Genomic DNA, 6000 nt, shown 5'->3' with positions numbered 1-6000 from the left:
TTCCCTAGTTGTAGAATCAACCATTTCTCCAAGGAATCCTCCTAGTGAAATTTTATTTGTTTCCTTGCTTATAATTTTAAAGTGTTTTTGTAACACCTATGTAAACACTTTATACATATTTCCTGTCTTGAATTTCTTTCTTTCAACATAGTTATGTAGTCTTAAAGGATTTACCCAAGGCCACATAGTTAGTGAAGAAGTAGAGTTGCTATTAAAGCCCAAATGTGACTCCAAACTTACATTCTGAGCATTTACCCCACAAAGCCAACCTCTCTTGTTACCTAAGTTAGTATCAGATAGAAATGATGCAGTTGTAAACCAGCCTGCCTTTCTATTAGGAAGACATGTCAAATGTCAGTCACATTGTCCTTTGGGAAGCTTCCCTTCAGGACTTCAGCCACACTGATCCCTTCCTTCTCTGAACTCCATTGATTCAGAATTCAAAGCCTTCCCTGAATGTGGAAGTTGTTTGTTTGCTGTCTTCCGGTTTTCTCTGTTGATCTGAATTCCCAGATCAGATTGTTAGTTTTTCTGAGGGCAAGAAAGATATACTGCAGTGTGGGATTATCAAGATAAGTAACTTCTGGCAGCCACATTGCTTTAAAACAGACTACGTGATATGGTTGCCATTAAATGCAAATATTAAAATCTGTGCCTTTCTTACCAAGAGAGCATAAATCTTAAAGTGATATCACATTACCATTATGGATTTTTTTGCATTCACTTAATCTTCCCCTGGGCTAAGACATTTTTTAAGATAAAGATCATATGTTTCTCATTCTTTGGAGCTTAGGAAAATATCTAACATGTTCCAGGAATTCTGTTAGTATGTATAGAATGCTTAAGAGATACTCTTGGATGGTGGACCAGATACTTACTGCTCTTGACTGACACACAGTTTTAACTTCCTTTTCTCATAAGAAGGCAGTAAGTAGTATGAGATGGTTCTAGAAGTGAACAAATGGATAGCAATGAGAAATAATAGATCTCTGCTTCCTTCAAAAACCCCACTAGAAGAAATAATAAATGGAGAACAAAACCTGCAAGAAATAAACCTATGTGGTCATAGGGAAATAGAATAAGTGATACTAGATAAGAAATGCCAAAAAATATTATGAAAGACAGTATGTAGGTAGATGAGAGGTAGGTCCTGGCAACTGAAATCTATAATCTTGCAGTGATTTACATTCTGGGCCAGCAGGTGGCATGGTGCTGGATCCCATATGGCTAACTACATGGTTTGAGTTCTAGATGCAGCCACTTGGAAAACACACCAGGTGTGTATATGTGCATGCCCAAAATCCAGCAAGGAGAATGGAGAGGAAGAGATTATGATGAAGCTATCCTTCCAGAGGGTGACTCTCTCTCTCACTCTCTGACTCTCTCATGTGTGTGCAAGCACACACACCCTATAGCAAAAACTAGAGATATTAATATACATTTTGAATATTGATTTATAAAGGTTATATGAAGGAGTATATGGCATCGAAGAAATTCAGTGAATGACATCTAAAGTTGGTAAATCAGAAATTAGCATAGAAGGACATCTTGGACCATAGAGGGAGAAATAAATGAAGAAATACCCAGACAAGTTGAAAATTCTTAAAATAGTGAAAAATGTGAATTGCTACTCTTTGTTATAAGCCTGATAGTATTTGACATTTATGCATACTGTTTTGATATGAGGAAATAATACATTTTTTTAAAAAAATCAGGTATAATAATTTTAAACGTCAGCATGATGAAGCCATTCAGAGTTCAAATAGCCACATACATACAGTAACCCAGAGGAAGCAGTGGAACAAATAATGTTCATTTCAGTGGCCCCTGAGTCATCAAGAAGTTTGATTGTGTTCTGCATATTCTGCTTTAGAAAAAGCAATGTGTTGAGGATTCTTGTTCAGTAAAATGTGTGCTGAGAATTTCAGCACAAAATGCTGTGAACTTTAGTTATTAAGGTTGGGCTGGGTGGGGGAGTTGTTGTGGAGAGTCATTCTCTCTCCATGTGAGAGAAATGGTACACTGTAGCCTTCCTCATCTCCTATGAGGCTTCCTTCTCTGTCCAGAATTGCAAGCTGATTGACTGCAGACTGGACCTGTTCTGAGCTCTGATCTTGGTCTTCTGGCAAGGGTCTGCCTGCTCAGCAGAGCTGAGCCTCCAGACAGCTACCTGCAAACCTTTGGATGGTTGCCTTGAGATCAGCTAGTCAAAGTCGCTGGCCCTGAGCAATCTCTCCTCAGGCAGAAATTAACCTCCCCAGGCTCAGCGATGGCTTTGGTGGGTAAGAGCGAGTACAGGGGAAAGAGAAGAGGCCAAGAGGACATCAGGCATGAAGTGTTTCCCTTTCCTATTCCAATACCATGGAGCCACAGGAATGCTTTGCTTGGCTGATATTTTTTTTGTTTAGCCACAGTATGTAGTATTTGAGAGCAAACTAAAAAATCACACTGACTCAGAGGCTGTGTGAGGCTCATCCTGTATGCTAGCTGGCTCATTGTTTTTATCCTGGTAAACTTTCAGAGTTTTAGGATCCTTCCTCCCTTTGTTCCTCCCTTTCTCATTTCCTTCCTTCCTCCCCCATGCCTTCCTTCCTCCCTCTCACCCTTCCTTCCTTCCTTGTCTGTCTGTCTTTCTCTCTCTCTCTCTCTCCCTCCTTCCCTCCTTTCCCCTCCCTCCCTCCCTCCCTCCCTTTCTTTCCTTTTGAGAAACAGAAACAAATACAGGGTCACCAACAGGGCTGGGTCCAGACAGCCAGGCCCCTGGGCTCACCCAGCATGTTAAGTTTGTCATGGCATCAGAACTCTGGGCCTTTCCACATGGCCCATAAGTGAACAGAAATGCCCTTCCTCCTGTACCACTGCTGCTGAGCCCCTGGTAATCTTTCTGTTACTGAGTATATGGGAAGGTTATAGCAATACTTCCCAGGCTAGAATAGGCTCTTTGTTTAAACACAGATGTAGCAAAGATTTTTGTTTCCCAGGATGTCAGCATATTAGGACAATTAATGTTGAACTATAATATTTTGACATGATAATAAAAAGAATGGGTAGTTTTATGATAGCTCTTGGTATAAATCTTGAGCAAAGCTATTATGATATTTTTCCATGATAAAATTTGTTTCAATTATATGAAAGACAAATGGGTAGCCTTTGAAGATACTAGGATTTGAAAGATACTAAATGTGCTAGCCACATACATAAAAAGTATTTGGGTTTTGTTTGTTCATTTTTAATTGTCAGAGGTCACATGCCCAAGACAGAGAGACAGAGAAAGAGAGAAAGCCACCCCCAATGGAGCATGGTCATATTGCAATCCCTCCTCCATTTCTCTATCCTGTCAGGATTTTTGACATGTATGCACACAGAGAGACAAAGAGACAGAGAAAGAGAGAGAAAGCCACCCCCAGTGGAGCATGGTCATACTGCAATCCCTTCTCCATTTCTCTATCCTGTTGGGATTCTGGACTTGCATGCACACATGCCCAGCATGTTTTTTCAAGTAGCTGGGCCGGGATTTGAACTGTAATCAGTCATGTGGGATTCAGCTCCCTTAACCACTAGGATCTGAGGTTAGCCTTAAAATACGAAAGCAGAGAATTTGAGAAATGGAAGTAAATTCTGACTCACTCTGTGAATGGTCTGGGAAGATTAAAGTGACACAAGTAAGTTTTTCTTCCGCGTTTTTTCTCTCTTTCTTCCCCTTTCTACCCCTTTTTCTCCTACCTTCTTTCTCTACCTTCACTTTTTTCTCTTCCTTTTGTCCCGTTCATTACTCCCTCTTTTTCCTCCTCTTCTTATCCAGAAACTACTAGAACTTAATGAGTGCCTGGCATCAGACCACATGTGTTTTAATAATCACATGTGGAAAATAATCATTTCTAATAATATGTGAATTTTAATATGTAATACTTATGCCATCGTACATTATAAAGAAACAGATTTGGAATAATAAAGTAACTTTCCCATAATCACACGATTTGTTACTGATGGAGCTGGTGGAGAAAATGAGGCCTCTTACCCCACTGCTCCCCCTGCACCCCGGTACACAGTGAGGGCTCTAGTGAGGGGGTGTTGAGCTTGATGATGGGCTCAGTGTTCATGGTGGAGAATACAGCCAATGAAACAGGTCAGAGGATTTGCTCAAGGACACACAGAGGCCAGTGGCCGTGGAATTTATCCACTTTAATTCCAGGCTACTCTTCTCTCTGTAATGTCCGACCGATGAATAGAGGAAGAGAAATGTTAATTTACTAACTTCCAGAAACAGATACAGGTTCTAGGCTCTGAATTCTTATTTTCCGTGAATTATTTGAAATAGAACTACTAAGCATTGTCAGAGACAATGACAAATTATGTTAGACTAATATTTATTTATAGACTAATATTTATTTACTTATAGATAGAAAATAAAACCATGACAATACTGTAGTAAATGTACTTCCTTGACCCAATGAAACAATTATTTTTTACCAAGAAAATTTTAATTTTAAACCATTGCAGAGTATTACACTGAATTAGTGCTTTCCAGTGTATCAGAAGTCATTGTCTCTTACCCTGACACAGCCATTTTGCTGTTATCCTTAGGGAGAGAGACCATGCTACAAATTGCCTATCTATGGTGGCTGCCACTCTAACCCCTCCCCACCTCTTGTAAAAGTCATCTCAGGCCTTGGTGTGCCTACCCGCTAATAAACCTGCAGCCTTACAGTCTTCCATATATAGGCTGGTTTACTAATCCAGCCCTCAGTCCTGCCAGTTTTAGAAGGAAAAAGACCTTGGAGGACTGGCCCAGTACAGCACAGTGGTTAATCCCTGTACATAAGAAACCAGATCCCACATGGCCAACCCAAGTGCAGATTCCAACCCTAGTGTCTTGAAAAATGCACCAGGTACATGTGTGTGCCCAAGATCCTAATGGATAGAAAAATGGAGGAAAATAAATTGTGACATGATTGACCCCACTGTGGTATGCTCGCGTGCATGCTCTCTCTCTCTCTGGCCAATGCATGTACTCCCTAGCAATTAGAAAAACAAAAGAACCTTTAACAGTCAGTCCATACTTTTTTTGCCTCTATGATCTTCATTTCAAATCTCAGCTCAAATGTTAATTTTTTCAGGAAGTCTCCTTTGCATCCCACTCCACAGCCTTGAACCTGAATAACCTTGCTCTTTGGGAAAGTCCCCAGACATGCTGTGGCTCCCTGTTCAGTCTTACTGTTCTATATGGAATGTATTTGTGACCACTTTCTTGACCCTGATGAATAACTGTAAGATTTTGAAGGTAAAGACCGACTTTTGCCTTTCTTCAGTTTCCTCTCAACTTGTAGGACAATGCTTGTCATGTAGTTGGGACTCAGTGCATGAAGACATTCTTGAGTTTTCGGGCAGGTATATGCCATGTGGTGACATAGGCTCAGAAAGACAAGAATGACTACCACATTTTTCCCATACCTGCTAAATAATACTGGCATATTCTCTGTCAGATAGTTATCCTTCTGTGTGAGGATTTAGTATTCTCAGAAAAGGTGACTTCTAAGCCAGGCTTTGGCAAACGGTGGCCTGTGGGAAGCATCCAGCCTTTGCCAATTCTTGTATCACCAGCCATCTAAGAATGGTTTTTATATTTTTAAAGGATGCAGGAGGTGGAGCAGAAAATAAAACAGAAAGAGAATAACATGTGATGACACATTTAGATTATATTAAATTTTAGGCATAAAAGTAAAATTGGTCAGGCCCTGCTAGAGCAGGAACACAACGTTCTGCAATGCTAGACCCACATGAGAAGTTTCCAGTTCATGTCCCGAGACCTCCCTGTACATACTGATTATACTTGTGCCCATAATCCAGGCTGGCTGAGACTGGGAATGGATTATGGCATGAAGATGCTGTTGGAGGTGCCTTTCTTTCTCTTTCTCTCTCCCTCACTTTCTTCCTTTCTCTCCTTCTCATGGAAGGAATAAATAAAACTTTTTAAAAAGTAAAATTACATGATATGAAATT

The 6000-nt window shown here is 40.3% G+C and overlaps 1 protein-coding gene across 2 annotated transcripts in view; it reads left to right on the top strand.

Moving 5' to 3' along the window:
* The window catches only part of SGCD (sarcoglycan delta), a 442307-nt gene that overhangs the window by 264963 nt on the left and 171344 nt on the right, over nucleotides 1-6000 (top strand). The gene's annotated exons all lie outside the window — the stretch shown is intronic.

Source organism: Tupaia chinensis, unplaced genomic scaffold (assembly GCF_000334495.1).
Source record: "Tupaia chinensis unplaced genomic scaffold, TupChi_1.0 Scaffold143796_1, whole genome shotgun sequence".
Classification (NCBI taxonomy): Eukaryota; Metazoa; Chordata; class Mammalia; order Scandentia; family Tupaiidae; genus Tupaia; species Tupaia belangeri.
The sequence above is the reverse complement of the archived record's forward strand: the minus strand, read 5'-3'. Positions and strand labels throughout refer to the sequence as shown.